Below are 22,617 nucleotides of genomic sequence, written 5' to 3' on the forward strand. Positions count from 1 at the left end.
GTGCGCGCGCACGCGGGGGGGGGGGGGGGGGGGGGGTGTTAGTGCCATTGGGATATCTGTAGGCCCCCCAATTTCCTTAAAATAGGAATGAGCTTTACTTTTTCGGCTTTTGTAAACTTTTGCAAGATTCGAATCAATGCTTCGCAACAATTGTGCATGCTCCAAATCCAAGTTAACCTTATCCAAATCAAATTTATTATAAAAATATAAAAAAGTTAGTTAATTAAATAACAATCACAACTAAACTTAAAATATTATCCAATTTACCTTTAAATGCACAACTGTCGCATTCCTTAACGCGGGGGAAACAGTGTCCCAACTCGATACGTTGAAAGGGACATTGTTCTACAAATATCTCCCAACTTCATGAGTGAACCAATTGGTAGACTTCCCGACAGGGGAGTATGTGATCTCCCTGTCGAAATCTTAATCCATAGGCTTTCCTTTGTTTGCCAGTATCCATTTGCCTAGCTCTATATTCTTTGACAAGCCCCTTCTTTTCTTTGAAAGCTCGACTGAAAAAATAGAATTAAAAATATTAGTCACAATAACTTATAATAATTTAGTGAAAATAGCTAATAAATATATCATAATAAAACGTATCATCGTGTTCATTTTGCCAGCGACCAAAGCCTTCTGGAGGTGGTGGATCCCCAGCTCCAGCACCTCCGTGACCAAGGCCCATAATATCGGCCATCATAACAAAGAATATCGCCCACGTAAACCTCATTTGTAGTATGTAAAATTACAAGATGTACAATATAGAAATACAATATGAATAAAAGTTAGTTACACCCTGCAAAATTATAAGATATGCAATATAGTCAAACAACATGAATAAAAGTTAAACAAAAAATATGAATAAAATTTAGACTTCAAATAAAGTTTCTATTACAAAAAAAATACATTTGATTTTTTTAATCAGAAGCTCCATCATACACTTCAATGTCTTCTTCATCAGTATCATAATCAGAATCGTCAGCATCATAAGCAGTCTCTTCATCGGAAACATTATCGACTCTACCAGTTGGCGGAGGTACTTTAGTATCGTCCTCATCATCATAACCAGCATTGTTTTGAGCTACATCAACATTGTTTTGAAAGTATTATGAGAAGTAATAAAAAGTCCAGATTCAGATGAAAAGTTGCTTTGAAATACGTCAACATTTTCGGCCTCCACATTGTCGACATTTTGGAAAAAGTCATTGTAAGCATTTTGGACGCGAGCATTGTTGGATGGTAGATCCCAAATAGGGATGAGCAGTTTATCCCAAATCGCGATCCCGTACCAGAATCGGTACCGAACAGAACCGAATTTAAAATTATGGGACGGTACTTGGTACTCCAAATACATGAAATTCGGGAATTGGTATCGTCGGTACCGGTAGTAGTACCGAGTACCAGTACCATTCCCGGTACTGGTACCAGTGATGTTAATTCGGTTCGGTAGTCGGGATTGACTTTCAATCAAATTTGGTATTTGGGAAATCGGGATCGGTACGGGTCAGTACCGGTTCCGTCCCACACTCATCCCTAATCCCAAATACTTTGATGATTAACATGCTCGATGACACAACGAGGGTTGTTGTTTTGGTTTCTTCGATGATTAACAGGTTTGCAGATGTAGAACACTTGTTTGGCTTGTGAAGCATATATGATTTGATCATCTTGGTATGCTTCGTGTTCTGTGTTGATACTTATAAAATTATCATCACGAATATCTCATGTATCGAACCACTTGCACCGAAATATTACAGTCGAATAATCATATGGATATTGCACCTCCATAATCTCTTCCAACCGGCCATAATATTTATCTCCATTCTCGCCCACCACTATAACCCCAAAGTTTTACGTTTTGCGTTGTGCATCATGAATAAGTACCATAAACCTAACACCGTTGACTATGCACGCGGTGTAAGTATAAACATCCATTTGTGAACCCATTGAAAGGGCCGACAACACTTTGTGGAATTCTGGAGAGTTTTCTATTTCCACCTGATAAACCTATTAAACATATGTTGATGTATTATGTATTCTTGATTCGTTATATTGATCAAATATATCTGTTTGTTAATTATTCTTACCTTTTTAAGAAACCAGTTGGGAAATTCGGTCTTTTCGTCACTTTCAGGATGTTCATATTTGAATTTTCTATATTGATCAAATATATGTAATTGATGAATGGAAAAGAGTATCAATAAATAATGAAAGATAATTAAAAATAAGAACACTTACTCGATGTATTGTCTGACTTCTTGACAACTATTCAATATAAATCATTCTATATTACGTTTTTCCATTGTATCAAGTTGTTTTATTTGTGTTGCGTTGGCCGGTCGACACTTGGACTCAAACATCCAAAACTTTTTTTTCAATGACAACGTCCTCGTTTCTTTCAGAACAATTGAATTGAGTCTTCACATCTCGAAGTTACATCGAACAAAATGATAAAGCTTCTTTTGCAATATAACCTTCAGCTATATAACCTTCCGGCCTCGCCTTATTTCTGACATAGTTTTTTAGTTTTTTCATATACTTTTCGAACGGATACATCCATCTCATACATACCGGACCTCCGACAATCGCTTCATCAGGTAAATGCAAAACTAAATGAATCATAATGTCAAAAAACGCTGTAGGATAAATCAACTCTAACTTGCACAGGATTCTAATAATGGTTTCTTTTCTTTCTTCATATCCTCCACCTTTAGTGTTCTAGAGCAAATTTGTTTGAAAAACATACAAAGATCTACAATTGGTGTAGAAGTTTCTTTATCCAATAACGTTCTAATTCCAATCGGTATCAAAAGTTGCATAAGAATGTGATAGTCATGAGATTTCAACCCAATAATGTTGGTATCATTATCTACCACTTTCTTACTGATGCTAGATCCAAACCCATTTGGCAATTTAACATCTCTTATAAATTGACAAAAGATTTTGCGGTCAGGTTTCTTGAATGAGTAGCTTGCATTTGGTCTAGTGAGCTTGTTACCATTTTTTGCAACCATTGATTACGTCGGATATTCAAATTTCTCAAGTCCTCACGTGCATTTGATGTGTCTTTACTATTATAATTCATCATAGAAGTACCCAAAAGACTCTCACCCATATTTTTCTCGAAATGCACCAGATCAAAGTTGTGCTTAAGCTACAAAGAAGACCAAAACTCGAGGTTGAAAAATATGCTACGTTTTGACCAATTCAATCGAATACTTGCCGATCCATGTTTTCCTTGAGAGTCCCAGGATGTTTACCCGGTTTACAAAGTAGTAGACGACCTAGTTGCTCTTGTATGTCTTCATCAGCAAAGTGTCTCGGAGCGGGTCTTGTCTCGGGTTGCCCATTAAATTTCAAACTCATCCTTAAATGGATCATCAACATCTAAGAACCGATGATAATCGATATAAACGACTTTATTTATTGCACGGTACGAGGGAGTGTCTTCATTGCAAGTCGGGCATGCTTTATAACCTTGTCCGCTCCATCCCGATAAACTACTACGAGCGGGAAAGTCGTTTATTGTCCATAACAACATAGCTTTCATCATGAAGAATGTGTTTGTCGCTGCGTCTTTAATACGTATGCCTGAGTGCCATAAAAACTTAAGCTCTTCCACTAACAGCCTAAGGAAAACATATATGTCCTTTCCAGGTCCTTTAGGGCCGGGAATCAACAAGTCCAGCATGAATGATGACTCTTTCATACAAAGCCATGGTGGCAGATTGTATGTGGTGAGTACGACAGGCCAGATACTATGCGGATTAGACATGTTACCAAATGGATTAAATCCATTAGCTGCCATCCCTAGGCGTACGTTGCGAGGTTCACTTGAGAAGTCAGGGTAGTCTACATTAAATTTTTTCCAAGACTCTCCATCAACGAGATGACGCATCACACCATCTTCTGATCTCCCAGTACTATGTCATATCATATTTTTGGAAGTGTACCTTGAACAATACAAACTTTGTAGTCTAGGGGTCACTTGAAAGTACCGTAACACCTTATGAGCCACCTTTTTATCCTTGGTGTTTTTATCAATCCAACGATTCTCTTTACAAACGAGACAAATTTGCAATGACTTCTGTTCCTTCCAGAAGAGAATTACAATCGTTTTTGCACACATGTACTGACTCGTACCCCAAACCTAACTTCTTCAATTTCTTTTTGGCTAGATAATATGAATGAGGAACCTTGTTGTTTTCTGGAAATGCTGAATGCAACAACTCAATGAGTTGATCAAATGAACTATTAGTCCATTTGTTGTTGACCTTGATATGCATCAGCTTTGCTAGAAAATCAAGGAAAGAAAACATACAACCAGCATATAACTTGGTTTCAACTGCATCTAACAACTGTTCAAAATCATCATCGGCACCGCTACCCCCTGTATTCGAGGTTCCTTCATCGATGTTGGTATCATTTTCTCTCGAATCCCACATAACATCATCAATAACATCCGCCATCTCGTTACTTGGTGACACGACATCTACAGTCGGAGGAATTAAAGATTCACCATGATATATCCACGTTTCGTATGCATATGACCGATTGAAACCATATATACGAACATGATGTCTCATTGCTTTCAGATCCATGAAGTAACGATTACACATTGCTCACACGGACATCTGGTTTCACCTTTACAATCTAGGTGTAACATGGATCTTTGGATAAAAGAGTCGAGTCCTAGCTGGAACTCAGGAGATTGACAATGTAGATTAGTAGTGTAGCTTTTATCAATAGACATGATGCAACTGAAACATAGTTTTGTGTTTAAGGATTACTCTACGGAAAGCAAAAATCAAGTAGAGTATATATATATATATATATATATATATATATATATATATATATATATATATCCAAGGAACAAAGAGAAAATGACAAGTTAATCTTTCTTTAACAAACAATCATGTAATATATGTTCACATCCTAAATGATTTCATAATTAATTTAATTTGATTCTAAAGTTAACTTAATTTGATTTTCTAATTAATTTAATATTTTCTTTTTTGTTATTAGTTTAATTTTTTAAACCAATTTAATTTAATTTTAATATTAATTTGATTTTACAATTAACTTATTATTTTTTATTAATTTTTTAAATTTTAATTTAATTTTATTCTATAATAAAATTAAAATTACTAAAAGTATGTTGCTATTAATAACCTATTTAAAGTATAGCTGTAATGACCAATATTAAGTTACTAACAAAATTAAGCACTTTGATTTTAAAATTAACTTAATTTTATTTTATAATTAATTTAATATTTTCTTGTTTGTTATTAGTTTTTTTTAACTTTAATTGAGTTTGATTTTATAATTAATTTAATTGAATTTTAATATTAATATTAGTTTGATTTTATAATTAACTTAGTTTGATTTCATAATTAATTTAATTTGATTCAAAAGCTAACTTAATTTGATTTTCTAATTAATTTAATATTTTCTTTTTTGTTATTAGTTTAATTTTTTAAACACATTTACTTTAATTTTAATACTAATTTGATATTACAAGTAACTTATTGTTTTTTATTATTTTTTTTAAATTAATTTAATTTTATTATATAATTAAATTAAAATTACTAAAAATATGTTGCTATTAATAACCTAATTAAGGTATAGCTGTAATGACCAATATTAAGTCACTAACAAAATTAAGCACTTTGATTTTAAAATTAACTTAAATTTTATTTTATAATTAATTTAATATTTTCTTGTTTGTTATTAGTTTTTTTTTAACATTAATTGAATTTGATTTTATAATTAATTTTATTTTATTTTAATATTAATATTTGTTTGATTTTATAATTAACTTAGTTTGATTTCATAATTAATTTAATTTGGTTCTAAAGTTAACTTAATTTGATTTTCTAATTAATTTAATATTTTCTTTTTTGTTATTAGTTTAAAATTTTAAGCAAATTTATTTTATTTTAATATAAATTTGATTTTACAATTAACTTATTATTTTTTATTGATTTTTTTAAAATTAATTTAATTTTATTTTATAATTAAATTAAAATCACTAGAAGTATGTTGCTATTAATAACCTAATTAAGCTAAAGTTGTAATGACCAACATTAAGTCACTAACAAAATTAAACACTTTGAAACCAAATACAATACATTACTAGAAGTAAGTTGCTATTAATTACCTAATTAAGCCAAACAATTAATCCTAATCATCACATAATCATACATGTATACATTCAATTCCAATTTTCATTCCCTTTTACACACATACAATACAATTTGCATATTCCAATTTCATTCAATTAAGCATACAATTTCAAACAAATATATACATTCAATTTCAAACAAATGCATACATCAAATTTCAATTTCATACAAATGTATACATGTAAATACAAACTCAAACAAGTGTGTGTGTGTATATATATATATATATATATATATATATATATATATATATATATATACACACACACATCCAATTTCAATTTTATACCAAATTTCATTTTTAAGCCAATGTGCTATAAACCTAAATAAAAAAAAAAAAACATATGCAAAATGCATATACACTTCCCACAAATCCAAAAAAACATATATAATCCCACAAAAGGCATAAACAGGTACATTCCTCAAATCCAAACATAATCACTCAACAAAATTGAAGAATGCTACCAATTTATCACCCAAAATAGCACCAAAACAGAAAAATAAGAGAAAATAGGAAAGAATTCGACCTTGAATGTCAAAATTTCGGACTTGGAGTGTAGGGGTGGCTAATGATCTCTAAGTCGCCGGTAATGGAGGATTGAGGGGCGGAGTGGCGGTGGCTGGGGAAGAAGGTCACCAAATTGCGCATTTGTTCGCCGATTTTTACACAGGAAATGAAGGAAGCGTAGAAACGAACGAATGAGCTGAACACGAAGCGAAACAGAAAAGGAAGCTGATGGGGGGTTATCTGTAAAGACTTTTAGCGGTGACCGGCAATAGCGGCGACGACTGAGTATTATCAGCGACAATGGTTTATTAGCGGTAACACTGGAGGGAAAATATGTGTGTTTTTTACGACCATTAGATTAAAATGAAATCGGACGGATAGGGCTCATTTGACGTGGATCACCATCAGGTAGCCATTAGCGGCGACAGAGGATATTAGCGGCGACATGTAACGCGTCCATTACATGTCGCCGCTAATACCCTGTGCCGCCATTAAAGGGTCGCCGTTAATGTTCTCATTTCTTGTAGTGTTTATAAATTTAGATTATAAAGTCAAGTAGTGTTTTTTTCTTGGAAAATATGTCATATGTTAGTATAATAATATATTATATGAGTGAGCTTAATAAAACATTTAAGATAAATCAAGTATAATTACTTTTTTAGAAGAAGAAAAAAACTTTTAAATAAGGTAACCATTGAAAAAAGCATTTGATAAAAGTTTTTTTTGTCAAATAAACAAGGATGAATGCAGAATTTTACAGTAAGATTTGCATGAGAAAGTTAGGAGTTATCGGTGTTACCGTGGACCTCCTCTAGGTCCGCCCCTGCAAACAAAAGTTAGTGGACAAAAAAAAAACATATGAAATTTTAACCTCTAAAAACATCTTCAATGAGATGCTAACATATGTGTGAGGGTCGATAAAAGGAGGAAGGGAGGGGTAATTGTTAACATCGTTGGCAATCATGGAAAGAGGCATAAGTGTGTCACTGCCACTGGAAAATCGAGATTTAGATTCGAGAGGACCGATTTAGGTTGATATCATGTTGGCATTGATAAAATGCACCAAACTTGTGGTGGATATGTCATTCATAATTTATACACAAAATAAAATAAGGAAAAGGCTAATACAAATAGCATCTTTCTTTGTTTGTAGTCTTCATAATATTTCTAAGATATTTTGTGAGATATACCTTAATACAGTGACACACATCGCTGGAAAACAACGTACATCATGTCGTGCTACCTGTCTCGACTCTCGACGCTGAAAGTAAGGTTTTTTTTGTAGTGGCAAATGATACTATATTTGAAAATTTATATACGAAACAAAAAATATGAGTGTTCTTAGTTTATTATATAGTAACAGAAATTAATAATCAATTAATTGAGTTAATTAGAAATCTGATCAAGACTGTCGGTAGAAGAACACTATTTAGATATGTTTATTAATTTATTCCATCATAATTCACACAATTATTTAAATCGCACTTCAACTTCAGCAATAGGATTTCCGATATCCTATTATTTTTCCGTGATATATCTAGATAAAAAGACAAACATTATTTCATATATATATATATATATATATATATATATATATATATATATATATATATATATATATATATATATATATATATATATATATATATATATATAAAACAAATCCCACTGTTTCTAAAAATAAATTGAATAAAATAATAATATTTTTTTAAAACGTTCAAATCATTAAGCTAATTGTACAACTAATCACTAATAAAATAATATTAAAATTTAAAATAACTCTTATAAATTTTCTCTTCCAAGGTTTGGATCAAATCTTTTTTCATTTAAATAAATACTCAACACCCTATAATTTGGTCATTTCATGAATTTTCTTTATTTTTAATATGACATGTTTCCTAAAACAAAATAATGATTGAATTCAAAATAATCATTCTCCATCGAAAAGAAATTAATTGTCGAAACAAACTATTTGTCGTCCGCCGTTTTGCGCGGGTAAACGGCTAGTATGTGTATATATATATATATATATATATATATATATATATATATATATATATATAGAGAGAGAGAGAGAGAGAGAGAGAGAGAGAGAGAAAATTCTTAATTTTTTATCATTTTTCCAATGATATCAATATCGATAAAAAAAAATATTCCATCAAATTCACAATGCGAATCTTTGAAAAAAAATTATAATGTGAATCTAAATTCAATGGTGAATCGAAAAATATATTTAACATTCTCAATGTTAAGTTATTAATTTTGATATATTTTTTTTTTTTTTTTTTTTTTTTTTGATAAAGAATAAGCTCTAGAACTTGAAAAAAATATTTGATTCCTCGGAGAACCAATTATTATAGTTCTCAATTTTTTTTATATATATATATGATCATTTGAGAACTTATAGTTTTCTGAGAACTAAAAGTGAAGCTGTGATAACTCAAATTAAAATAAATATATAAGCATATGGTATAAATATATTATTATAATTATGATTAATGATTTAATTAGGAGTAAATAGAGAAATTATGGAATTTTAATTCCAAAACCCATCACTTGATTAGAGTCATAAATTTGGACTTTTGGGTTAACTAGAAAGGTTACAAACATGGACATTATAAAAAGGCATGAGAAATAGAATGGAATGCCACAAAAATTGTGAAGAAAGGTGGAGAATCAAGGGAGATTTCGTTGAAGTAAGTTTTGAAGTTATTTTTTGTAGTTTGAACAATTAAGGTATGTCTCCCCAATTTAAGATAGAATTCGTTGTTTGAGTGAGATTACATTAATGTTTTACATGTTTTGGTTCAACAAAATTGTCTCTGTCTTGGCCAAAAAAAATGAATAAACGAATTTAATGAAAGTTGAGTTGATACATTTTGTTATAAAATGATCGAGAATTATGTTGTTTGTTCTAATTATGTTACAAATAATGAAAATAAAGAATTAACTGATAAATGGTAGTATTCCAAAAAAAAAAAAAAAAAAAAAAAAAAAAAAAACCTTAAGCTTTAATAAATTTGACAGAAAATAATAGTGAATTTTGGGTGAAGAAGATAGAAAAACCGGGTCTCAAGTTTTTGTGGTTAGTGATGATTTCTAATATTTTAAATTATTTTATTTAAAGATTAAAATGAAAGTATTTTGTAGCCTGGTTGATGAATGTGAGCAGTATCCACCATCTCTTGTTGGGTATAAATGGTTTTAGAAATGTATCATTTTCTTTTGAAGTAATGTATCATTTTAGAAATGTATCATTTTCTTTATAAATGGTTTTAGAAATGTATCATTTTAGAAATGTATCATTTTCTTTTGAAGTAAAATAGTATTTACATAAATAGTACCTCAATTGTTTATAAGTTGACAGTTTTGATGTTCTGTTATGAAAAATGTGTAACAAATGCCTTACATATTTTATACCATAAATAAAGTTACGAAAATGGTCCCTACAGTTTTTATGATTTGAAGTTTCCATTATTTCTAAATTGAAACATAAACTGCACAAATAGTCCCTGTTATTTTGCATTTGCTAGTTAATGTTATCGTTTGTATTATTTATTTATTTATGGTAATTACTTTTGGTATTTTAAATGTTTATTTGTTTGAACATTTGAATATTACTTTAAGGGTAAAACCTTTTTAATACGGAAATGACGACGTAAAAATAGAAAGATGAAATATTTTTACAAAGATTGTTACGGACGTTTTAATTAATGCAGTTGAATGGTTATTAATTGGCCGAATGAGGCACGTAGATAGTTGAACCAAAATGAACACGTAATATATTTTTCTAGGTGGGTTGTCTTAGAAATTTTGTTGGTGGAATATAGGGTGCAGGTTAGCAACAAAGTTTTGGATAGGATTTGTCGGTTACGAGGTGAGTTTTTTTCGTGTTCTGTGGTTGCTCGCACATAAATGTTTGTCAATCATTTATTATGTGGTTTTTATTTATTTATTGACAATATGTTTTATGATAAGTATGGTTACGTACAAATGTTATTTTGGATGTGCTATCTACTGTGTGTGTTTTTGGATGGATGTTTAGCGGAAACGGGTGAGTGTTTAATCGCCGTGAGCATGACGAATATGTGTGATCGGCGGGGATGAGAATTGAGAATCATACTCATTTCCTTGGATATTTAAAATACTTGAGTATAATGGATGATGAGTTGTCTCAAGGAGAAGGGAAATGAACCTTTGGTTCTTTCTCTGGATAATTAATCGTTCCCCTAAATTATGTCATCGGGTGATATGTTTTCTTATATGATTTATTGAATGTATATGATAAAAATATTTGTTTTTGTTTCTATTGATGGACATGTATGTGCAACACGAACTCACTAGGCCCTAGGTCTATCCGTTTAGAAACTTTAAATGTGTGCAACCCAGGAAACTATTTAGCAAGTAGCAGTAAGAAGACTATGGAGAAGGATTGATCAACAAGACGACAAAAGGAATTCCGCAAAGACGTAACACCCGAAGCTCTTCGGTTGAAGCCTTTATTTTATTTTATTTTGCTTCCGCTGTAGTTTAGTCTATAAGTAAGTTCATAATTGATCTTAGGATATGTTAGAACGATTATTTATTATATAATCTATATATGAAAATTAGGGTGTTACAGGAGCGTTGGATAAAAAAAGGATGACCAAGATGTATTGTGGCATTTTTGTAAATACATAGACAAAATAAGACACATGGGTATGATTTTAAAATGAATCACGGGCATTTTAGGAATAAAATAATTCTTTTAATTCCCCTGATTAAATCTCTCTCTCTCTCTCTCTCTCTATCTCTCTCACATCGTCTTCTTGACCGAATCACCCTTCCTCCCTGGATCGACCTCAATCACCAATTTCCTCCATGATTTCGACCGCCTAACACTACTACCGTTGATCTGGAAACAAAATCCATTTCATTGATCCATTATATCATAAACCGATCTCCAATGATTGATATATGAACTACATGATGGCTACGTCCTTCTTCCCTCTCGGAGTTTCGTGCCCTAATAAATCAACCAAAGGTCCGATTACTCTAAACCTCCTGATTCAAAGGTTCAATCGGTGTCGGCGTTGTTCAAGTCTTCAACTGTGTTTCGATTTCAATGGGATCAGGTCTCACTTCACTACTTGGACATTTTAGCAAATTATAGGTCTTGCTTCTCAGGTAAGTTAACCTAATAACATAGAGTTCGATGTTTAAGATTGGAATCAGAGCTCCTTTTTGTTATAGGTTCCTAAACTAGATTCTGAGTTCCGACTTCATGTTTAATAGTGCTTGCATTTGATTCTTCTAACATTCAGGTTTTTAATTCAAATAGATTTAAATGTTAACAGTCTTTACCTTTTTTTTTTTTTATTGTTTTGTAGATCACTGCAGATGGTGAAATAATCGGACTTCATCATTTTAAGCATATCAGACCTTTGGGAAGTGGAGATACTGGAAGGTATATTGTCTGAATGTGTTCATTGACTTTTCCAATTTCTATCATAAATTTATGAGAAATCTCCAGAAAAGTTCTAGAATTTTAGTCTAATTTATGATAATGTCCCGAACTAATTTTTGTTTACAAAAAAGCACAGAATACCGGCTAAAACTTTGATCGGTATTCTGTCCTTTTTCGTTAGTTTGCTCAAAATATTAAGATTTTTCTGAAAATTACCCGATAACCAGAATATTGAGACTTTTTTTGAAAATTACTATGGAATTAATAGATATTATTATTAACAAATCATTTATAAACATATTTTTTTTATTATAAACAAAGGAAATATATTTTTTGCTAATTTCTAGGAATAAAATGGTCGACTATGCACTTCTCTATTGTTTGTTGACCACTTCAAAGTCTCTATGTTCTTCCTATGTATGTCATAGTGAGAAGTACTCTGTTAGACGTGATTAATACAAGAGTTGATAATATTTATTAATACACAATTAATAAGTTTTGCTTGCTATTAAGCATGATGTTATATGATCACGTGTTATTAGAAAATATCATTACACGAACATATAGATCTTTCATTATGTTCTTTAACCTAATTACCACATAACCTCCAAACATTACCCGATAACAACCATAAAATTACACACATCTAACGAGAGTGAAAAGTAAACTTTAAATGACAATTTAAATAGATAATCACCCTTCACTTGTTTCCATATAAATTTTCATTCACGGTTCACTTTTCACATTTTATAGATGTGTGTTAGCCGATGGTTGTTAACATGTAAGGTATGAATATTGGTTGGTAGTTAGGTTAAACAACATAAGAGAAACACCAACATTAGAGGAATACTAACTAAGTTCATCTCACCATCATACCCACAACAACGCATATGAAGAACGTAGAGAGTTTGAGCAGTCAGGAAGCAATAGAGTACTTAGACCACCAGTTTATTCTTAGAAATTAGCAACAAATGTATTTCCTTATTTATAATAAAAATATTTTTTATGTTTATAAATGATTTGTTAATAATAATATCCATTAATTTCATGGTAATTTTCAAAAAGTCCCAATATTTTGGTTATTATGTAATTTTTGAAAAAGTCCCAAAATTTTGAGCAAACTAACAAAAAATGACAGAATACCGGCAAAATCTGCGAAACCGGCCGAAAATGGTTTTTTCGAAGTTTTAACCGGTATTTTGTACTTTTCTGTATATAAAATTTAGTTTGATAATTTTTCATAAATTAGATTAACATTTTAGGACTTTTCTTGAGATTTACCTAAATTTATAATCAATTTGTTTACAATTTTATAGAGTTAGGCTTTTTTTTAGTGAAAATTAAAAGTTTAGTTTGATTTCCATACAATGTTGGAATAAAAATCTAATTTGTATTGGAAATTAAAGTAGAGATTGTTGAAGGAATGGTTTGTTCATGAAGTTGAGTACCATAAGAACACTGTTTCTGATCTTGTTGGGAGAAAAGAAGACAGTTGAACATGATATTTTGACCCTCAAAACTGACTTAAATACATGCAATGATAAATGGGGTCAAAAGCTCTCTAGGTTCTTAGGAAATCTTCAAGTGCAGTTAAAAGATGAGTTTTTATTCACTTTGTTCAAGAGAAGTTTTGAGAAAAAAATCGAAAACTTAAAAGAAATAGACTATATTCTCAAAGACATAAAGGGTAGTTTTTATTCAGAACAATTTCAAGAACATCATTTAGTTGAGGTAATAATATCATCGGTTCTTACAATTTTAGTTATTTAGTTTCATGTTTTTTTTTCTCTTTTATCTATCTCATTTCTTATGATTTATAGGAAAGTTGGGATGTTGGATTCTACAATGATTGGAACATTGGGATGCTTGAAGAGTTCAATGCAGAAGACAGTGAGGGTATTATTATTGGTTCACATGTTGGAAACACTTTTGATAAAAAGAAGTTTAAACCTTTTTTTCAGATTTGAACTGTATATGTATTTTCTATCTTGAGATCTATGTTGGATGAAAGATTTAAACATTTTTTTTCAGATCTGAACTGTATATGTATTTTATATCTTGAGATCTATGTTGGATGAAAGATTTGAACTTTTTTTGTTTCCAGATCTAAACTATATAAGTATTTTATATCTACAAATATGTTGGGTAAAACATGGGTAGATGAAATAGTTGATGAGTGATGAAATAAATTGAAGAGAGGCCTCGATGTTAATGATGATCAAGTCATATAGTAGAGTATTGATGACGACCACAGACTTTTCTAGACAGTCCAGTGGAACGCTAGCAGGCTCGCAACCTATAGGTGTTTATTTAAACTACGTGTTCACCAGATGTAGTCCATCCCTCCTGGTTGCCTTATTTGACATGTATTGCTGAGGAATCCCTTTAGCAATGTTGTCCATCTCGATGAAAAATCCTTAGGCTAGGTCCCTTATAATAGATGCTTTAGGGATGTAAAGTGAGGATACGGGAACGAGTTGAATGATTTGATGAAAATAATAAAATTTATTTGTTGTGGGTTGAAAATCATATGTGCTCACCAGGCTCCTCATTTCCTGACCTATTCAGTTTTTGTATTACAGGTAGTGATACAAGAGTATATATGCAAAGATCTGATGAGAGATTATAGATTATAGGCCAGTAGACATAAATGGAATATTTGTGAGGCCTATGTTGTAACATCTCAAATTCATAAGCAAGAGTTCAAGGGTGTAATGTGTATTTAGGGGGTGGACTCGGCGAGTGGGTGCGTTTACTCGTCGATTTAGAGTGGGATTCTGGTCACGAGTTAGGTGATCAACTCGCCGAGTCGGCAGCTGGACTCGACGAGTTGGTGATGAGTAGAGAAAACCCCAATCTTCGGGTTTGCACACTATTTAAAGGACCTTATGTCCTCTCCTCAGCCTCCTTAGCACCCTTTGAGATCCAGAAAACCCTAAAATCATCTGTGTGAGGCCTTAGATGGATATTGAAGCTTTGGAAGTTAATTCCAGTGGAAGAAACTTGAAGATCAAAAGTCTTGCATCAAGAGAGTGGTGTGGATTCAGAATCTACTTCAGTTTGGGCACATTTTGAAGGTAATAAGTTGTTACCTTCACTCTTTTGCATCTAGATGTATTCATGGATAAGATTTGGGGCCATTTTGGTATGTTTAAGATCTATTTTGGGTTTGAAGATTAGAACTGAGGTTGATACTCCAGATCTAGACTTGTGTTGGTCTAGAATGTCATAAAGCATCAGGCAATGAGTTGTTGGTGAAGCCTCTTTGTCTTAAACCTTAGCCCTAGAGTGATTTGGACCTTTAACTCCTTGGTTTCACGTAAAGTTTGCAACTTTATGTGAGGGTTAGACTGTAGAAGAGTGGATCTATGGATTGGAGCCCCTACATGGCTCGAAAAGCCACTGTATGGATTAAGAACTGGAGAGACTCGACGAGTCTATTCTTGGACTCGATGAGTCTGGTCGTGGAACCCTAACCTCTTTTGGTTAAGCCTCGAATCGGTGAATCGAGGGACAAATCAAGTGAGTTGATCAGGATGAGACTCGGAGATCGTTGGACTCGACAAGTCTTGGGGAGACTCAACGAGTTGAGTCGTGTTATGGGAGTTTCTGAGTATGGGAACTCGACGAGTCGACGGTTTGACTCGGTGAGTAGAATCAACCAGGAAGGTTGACTTTGACCGAGGACTTTGAATTTGACCAAGAGTTGACCAGTTTGACTTCCAAGGGTATTTTGGTAATTTTGGAATTGGTTCTTTGGTGGTGTTCTGTGGTGAAGTTCATGTCAGTGGTCGGAGCACCTTGGTCTTATCTCTTCAGTCGACAATTGCAGGTGAGTTCTCCTCACTATATCAACAGGGTCTACGGCACCAAGGCCGACCCTTTATGATTTACATCATGGCTTTGGATGGTTGCTATGTTAGATTACATCCTGGCTTAGCATGGTTGTTATGTTAGATTACATCCTGACTTAGGATGGTTGCTATGTTATTGGTATGTTAGATTACATCCTAGCTTAGGATGGTTGCTATGTTATTGCTATGTTAGATTACATACTGGCTTAGCATGGTTGCTATGTTAGATTACATCCTGGATTAGGATGGTTGCTATGTTATTGCTATTTTAGATTACATCCTGGCTTAGCATGGTTGCTATGTTAGATTACATCCTGGCTTAGGATGGTTGCTATGTTATTTCTATGTTAGATTTCATCCTGTTTTAGGATGGTTGCTATGTTAGAGATCAGTTAGAACGGTATTCTGGTTATAGGATGGTTGCCATGTTAGTGATCTGTTAGATCTGCATATTTACTTGTTATATGTATGTGCACATGTTTATTGGTATGGGGAAGGGTTGAGGCAGGTCCTGTTGTGTGTTGTAACATCCGGATTTTACCAGGTATCTTGTAAATCTAATTTTGTCATATTGTGAGAGGGACTCGGTGAGTTGGAGCTCAGACTCGCCGAGTAGAGACGCGGAATTGGACATTGGTGCGCGCCTGGACTCGGCGAGTCCAGGATATGGACTCGGCGAGTCTGCGCTGTGTAATGAAACCCTAAATCTCCGGGGTTGAGGCCTATTTAAAGGGCCTTATGGCCGTCATTTGTGCTCACCCAACCCTCAGTGAGTGACCCTTGTGTTCTTGAGCTATTTGTGAAGAGAAAGGAGCCATTCTTGATCTTGTGTGTGTTATCTAGCAAGAAGAAGGAGACCCTAGGCAAGAGGAAGCAAAGGAGGTTGCTATTTCGTGGATTTGGAGCTTAGATCATCACTCTAGAGGTATTATCTCGGACCATTTTCTGTTTAGTGAAGCATGATGCAATTTAGGGCTTGTGGTGGTCATTTATGGGATGATTTGATGCCCATTGGTTCCCTCTTTGAGTTGAGGCCATGGATCTGGATCCATAGGGGTCCAGAGAGCCTCACTCATCAAGCTTTTTGAGTGGCAATAGAGTCTTTGGCCTTGTGTTGTAGTATTTGAGTCATAAACATCATATATGGTCATCTAAAGGTTGTATGTGCATCAAGATTGTAACTTTACGTGCTAAATGAGCTTGGAGGGACTGGATCTATGGATTAATGAACTGGATCTGACCTTTAGAGCAAGATTGAGTCAGTGCATGGCATGGACTCGCCGAGTCCGAAGAACAGACTCGGCGAGTAGCATGAATGTTGCCCTACCACTCTGTGAGTGGCCTCGCCGAGTTGGGAAAGGTGGACTCAGGGAGTCAAGGGGGAGTCAGAATGGATAGGTGGACTGAGTCTAGCTGGACTCGCCGAGTTGTTCTTGAGACTCGGCGAGTTGAGTTGTGGTGGCCCCACAACTCGTGCCAGGTGGAACTCGTCGAGTTGAGGGAATGCTCGACGTGTCAAGGGAGGATTCCAGGGAAATTGGTGTATACGACCAGACTCGCCGAGTCGCCTGGGTACTCGCCGAGTCCGGTCAAAGTTGACCGTTGACCGTTGACCAGCGTTGACCTAGATTGACTTGTTATAGTGTGGTCAACCCCAGTGGGGAAAGTGTTAATTAGAGGTGTATTGTGTTATAGGGGGACGACAGCTCGACAGGTCGAGTGATTAGCGATTTCAGGTTTACGATTTACCGAGACACGCGAGGTGAGTCTTCTCACTATACTTTACCTTGAGTAGGTAACCAGAGTTATGTGATAGAGTATTTGTATGCTATATATGTTATGTGTTGTACCGCATTACTTCTATGTGTTTGATGCTGTGCATATTTACAGAGTTAGAACCGGAAGGTTCACAGAGTTAGAACCTGAGGGTTCATAGAGTTTGGGTGCACGGACCCACAGAGTTATAGCCTCGAGTGGCTAATATGTGTTACATGTAGTATTTTGGGGAACTCACTAAGCCTTGTGCTTACAGTGTTGATGTTATTGTTTCAGGTACTAGTGACGACCGCGGGAAGGCGCCGGCTTGATCCGTACACATGATCTTGGGATTTTGTATTGTCTTGTTTGGATAATTAAAATGGTTGTTTAATGAATATCAATGGAATTATGTTTTATAAAAATTGAAAATTTTGTTTTGAAATTTTCGATGTTACAAATTGGTATCAGAGCCTTGGTTTGAGGGATTCGGGTACACCTTCGGGGGTATTTGAACTCAAACTGAGGAATTGAAGAGATATTTGAAAATAAAACCAAAGTTTTCTAAGAGTAAAAGATTTTCCAGGAAGAAACGTGTGTACGATCAGCTAGCGCCTGAACGGTGAATTCCCAAAATACCTTTATATTATGTGATAATTATTATTAATCTGATGTATTTGCATGCTAGAGTAGGCTAAGTATTGCTAATAGGACAAGAGTGGCCTGTTTTGTGATGCCTTAGCCTAGGGAAGGGTGAGCTGCTATGAGATGCTGAGAGTAATTAGGTAGCAGCTAGGACTTTGTGTGAGACCTGTTACAGAGTGATTTAAGTATAATAGAGTACTTGGGGATTGGGATCCGAAGAGGAAGATTTGGGGTGTGTACTGAGACGGTGCGGACAGTAGTATTGGGCCCGTACTACTGAAAGCACCGGTGCGGTACACAGTCCAAATAAGAATCTTGGGATACCAAGAATCAAGGAGGGGTGGATTGTCGAATGTAAGAGTGTTCGAGTAAATTCTAATTATCGCATGTTGTATTTCAGAGGTTGATCATGGTGAGGACACGTTGCATGCCGGAGGATGCCGGAACTAGCGATGAGGAGATTCGACAGATCATTCATGAGGAGGTGGTTGCGGTCATCAGAGCTGAGTTACCAGAGATGTTCGGGTCCATTAAGACTGCGTTGATCGAGACATTTGACGAGCGCTATGCCGCTCTTTCTGAGGCTGCGGTTGCAGCGGCTACCGCAGCGATTGCTGCGGCAAGACCCCAGGGAGGTGATGCGACATTGTTTAGGGAGTTCAGCAACACCAAGCCACCAGAGTTTGATGGTACGCAGGATCCGGTGGCAGCTATGAGGTGGATATCGGATATGGAGGGATGCTTCTTCACTTGCTCGTCCCCTGAGCATTTGAAGGTTCGGTTCGCGCTGAACCAGCTTCGCTTGGGAGCGAAGGACTGGTGGAAGTTTGTGACGGCACACTTCACACCGACTGAGCTTTCGGCAGTGACCTGGGAGAGGTTCACTACCATGTTCCAAGATGAGTACGTTCCTCAGGTGGAGAGGGAACGTCTGACACAGGAGTTTCTGACCCTCAAGCAGGGTACCGAGTCAGTCACAGCTATTACGAGGATGTTTCATGAGAGGGCGATGTTCTTCCCTGAGCACGTGTCCTCCGAGCAGGCACGTATGAGCCGTTACCTGAGCATTCTGAGACGGGATATTCGGGAGTTCGCTGCGAACTCCTCGTATCAGACATTTGCCGAGCTTCAGGCAAATGCTCGGAAGAGGGAGATTGAGCTTGAGACTCAAGCCAGGGAGGAGGCGGAGTCTCTGGGGAGGGATCGGCGGCCGGCACAGTCCCAGCCGGCAGCCAAGCGGGCCAAGCCCACTGATCTCCGACCCGGAAGCCAGAAGGGCCGCACTTGTGGAAAGTGCGGCAAGGGTCACGATGGAGTCTGTCGAGCGGGGTCTTGCTACAAATGTGGCAAGGAGGGGCATATGGCCAAGGACTGCCCCAAGGGGTTTACAGTGTGCTTCCACTGTAACCAGACCGGACACCGGAAGGCAGAGTGTCCGCTGCTGCGCGGAGCATCTCAGGGGTCTGCTCCCGCCGCCATCAGAGCTACTGCTACAGAGAGTCGGCCCGTGAAGGCCGAGGCACCGAGGGCTCGGGGGAGAGCCTTTCAGCTGACTGCGGAAGAGGTCCGCGCTGCACCTGACGTTGTGGCTGGTACGCTTTCTTTTATTATTTATTTATGGTGTCGAGATATTATGCTTATATTATGCTATGCATAGGTACCTTCCTTGTGAATTCTGTACCTGCTTTAGTGTTATTTGACTCGGGTGCGAGTCGATCTTTTGTATCTTTAACATTTAGTCAGCATATCAGTGTTAGTCGTGGGGCACTGAGTCGGCCCCTGCGGGTTTCCATAGCCGCCGACAGAGTGATTTGTGCCACGGAGGTCCTCCGGGGATGTGTATTGGAGATTTTCGGGGTTGAGTTCCCGATCGACCTGATTCCTATTGCGATGGGTGATGTTTGTGTTATAGTGGGCATGGACTGGTTGAGCCGATTCGGCGCGGTTATCGATTGCGAGCGTCAGCTGGTGACTATACGAGATCCTAGTGGGGGAGTTCTTTCGGTTTACGGTGAGGGTACACGTTCTGGATCAGCCTTTTGTTCGGCTGCTAGGGCGAGGAAGTGTTTACAGCAGGGCTGTAAGGGTTTTGTGGCGTATGTGATGGATACGCGGGTGATCTCCGAGAGACCGAGTTCGGTGGATGAAGTTCCGGTGGTGCGTGAGTTTCCAGATGTCTTTCCCGAAGAATTACCAGGTGTGCCTCCCATGAGGCAAGTGGAGTTTGGTATCGATTTGGTTCCGGGAGCCGCGCCTATCGCTAAGGTGTCGTATCGCCTTGCGCCTCCAGAAATGCAAGAGTTATCCTCGCAACTTCAGGAGTTGCTGGGGAAAGGGTTTATTCGGCCGAGTAGCTCGCCGTGGGGAGCACCCATCCTGTTTGTGAAGAAGAAAGATGGCTCGCATCGCATGTGTATTGATTATCGGGAACTGAATAAGTTGACGGTCAAGAACCGTTATCCGTTGCCGAGGATCGACGATTTATTCGATCAGTTACAGGGAGCATCTTGGTTCTCCAAGATTGATTTGAGGTCGGGCTATCATCAGGTGAGAGTACGGGACGAGGACGTCCAGAAGACAGCATTCAGGACGCGTTATGGTCATTATAAGTTTGTGGTGATGCCTTTTGGGCTCACCAATGCCCCGGCTGTATTCATGGACCTCATGAACAGGGTATGTCGGCCGATGTTGGATCGGTCGGTGATTGTGTTCATTGATGATATTCTGGTATATTCGAGATCTAGAGAGCAGCACGAGGAGCATTTGAGGGAGGTTCTTGGAGTTTTGAGATCGGAGAAGCTTTATGCAAAGTTTTCCAAGTGCGATTTTTGGTTGCGGGAGGTCCAGTTTCTGGGACATCTCGTTAACCAGAAGGGGATATTGGTCGATCCGGCCAAGGTTGACGCAGTGATGAGGTGGGAGGTGCCAAGGTCACCTTCTGAGATCCGGAGTTTCCTTGGGTTGGCAGGGTATTATCGGAGGTTTATTAAGGATTTCTCCAAGATTGCGGTTCCACTCACCAGATTGACCCGGAAGGGTGTTACATTTCTATGGGGTCCCGAGCAGCAGACCTCCTTTGAGACGCTTCGCCAGAGGTTGTGTGAAGCTCCGGTATTAGCTCTTCCGGAAGGGATGGAGGGTTTTGTGGTATTCTGTGATGCATCGATTTTAGGACTGGGAGCGGTACTGATGCAGAAGGGACATGTGATAGCATATGCATCGAGGCAGTTGAAGCCTCACGAGACGAGGTACCCCACACATGATCTGGAGTTGGGGGCAGTGGTGTTCGCCCTCAAGATTTGGCAGCACTACTTGTATGGGGTTCGATGTACGATTTATACGGACCATAAGAGCTTGAAGTACCTGATGGATCAGCCTAACCTAAACATGCGGCAAAGAAGGTGGTTAGATGTGGTCAAGGATTATGATTGCGAGATTTTGTACCACCCGGGCAAGGCTAATGTGGTAGCCGACGCATTGAGTCGCAGGGCGGAGAGTGCTCCACTGCGAAATGTATGCTTGCGACTGACAGTGATAGCTCCAGTTCTGGACGCCATTCGTGGGGCGCAGGCCGAGGCTGTGCGTCCGGAGATGCAGAAGAGAGAGCGGGTCGTTGGGTTGGTTTCGGAGTTCGTATCGGATAGTCGAGGCCTTATGACTTATCAGGGCCGGATCTGGGTACCGTTTGTAGGCGGTACACGTACTACATTGATGGAGGAGGCTCATAGATCGAAATTTTCGATCCATCCCGGGGCTACAAAGATGTATTTGGACCTACGTAAGGAGTATTGGTGGCCTTGTATGAAGAGGGATGTCGCATGGTTTGTCGAGAGGTGTTTGACCTGTCGAAGGGTAAAGGCCGAACACCAGAGACCGCATGGCAAGTTGCAGCCATTGGAGGTTCCCGAATGGAAGTGGGAACAGATCATTATGGATTTCATCACCAAATTGCCGAGGACTACCAGAGGAGTCGATGCAATTTGGGTGATTATGGATAGGTTGACGAAGAGCGCTCACTTCCTTGCCATCAGTGAGAGTTCTTCGGCAGAGAAGTTGGCGGAGATTTATGTGAGGGAGGTTGTATCTCGGCATGGGGTGCCGATCTCGATCGTTTCAGACCGCGATGTGCGTTTCACCTCCCGCTTCTGGAAGAAATTTCATGAGGAGTTGGGTACTAAGCTGCATTTTAGCACCGCATACCACCCCCAGACCGACGGCCAG

The 22,617-nt window shown here is 36.9% G+C and overlaps 1 long non-coding RNA gene across 1 annotated transcript; it reads right to left on the reverse strand.

Moving 5' to 3' along the window:
• Nucleotides 1-38: 38 nt before the first annotated feature.
• Nucleotides 39-7,184, reverse strand: LOC145048169 (uncharacterized). The gene is made up of 3 exons (XR_013682767.1): nt 6,716-7,184; nt 268-515; nt 39-177 (listed from the first exon to the last, which is right to left on the reverse strand). It is a non-coding gene; the product is annotated as an uncharacterized LOC145048169 (long non-coding RNA).
• Nucleotides 7,185-22,617: the final 15,433 nt, after the last annotated feature.

This window comes from Lactuca saligna, chromosome 1 (genome assembly GCF_052625555.1).
Source record: "Lactuca saligna cultivar CGN05327 chromosome 1, ASM5262555v1, whole genome shotgun sequence".
Classification (NCBI taxonomy): Eukaryota; Viridiplantae; Streptophyta; class Magnoliopsida; order Asterales; family Asteraceae; genus Lactuca; species Lactuca saligna.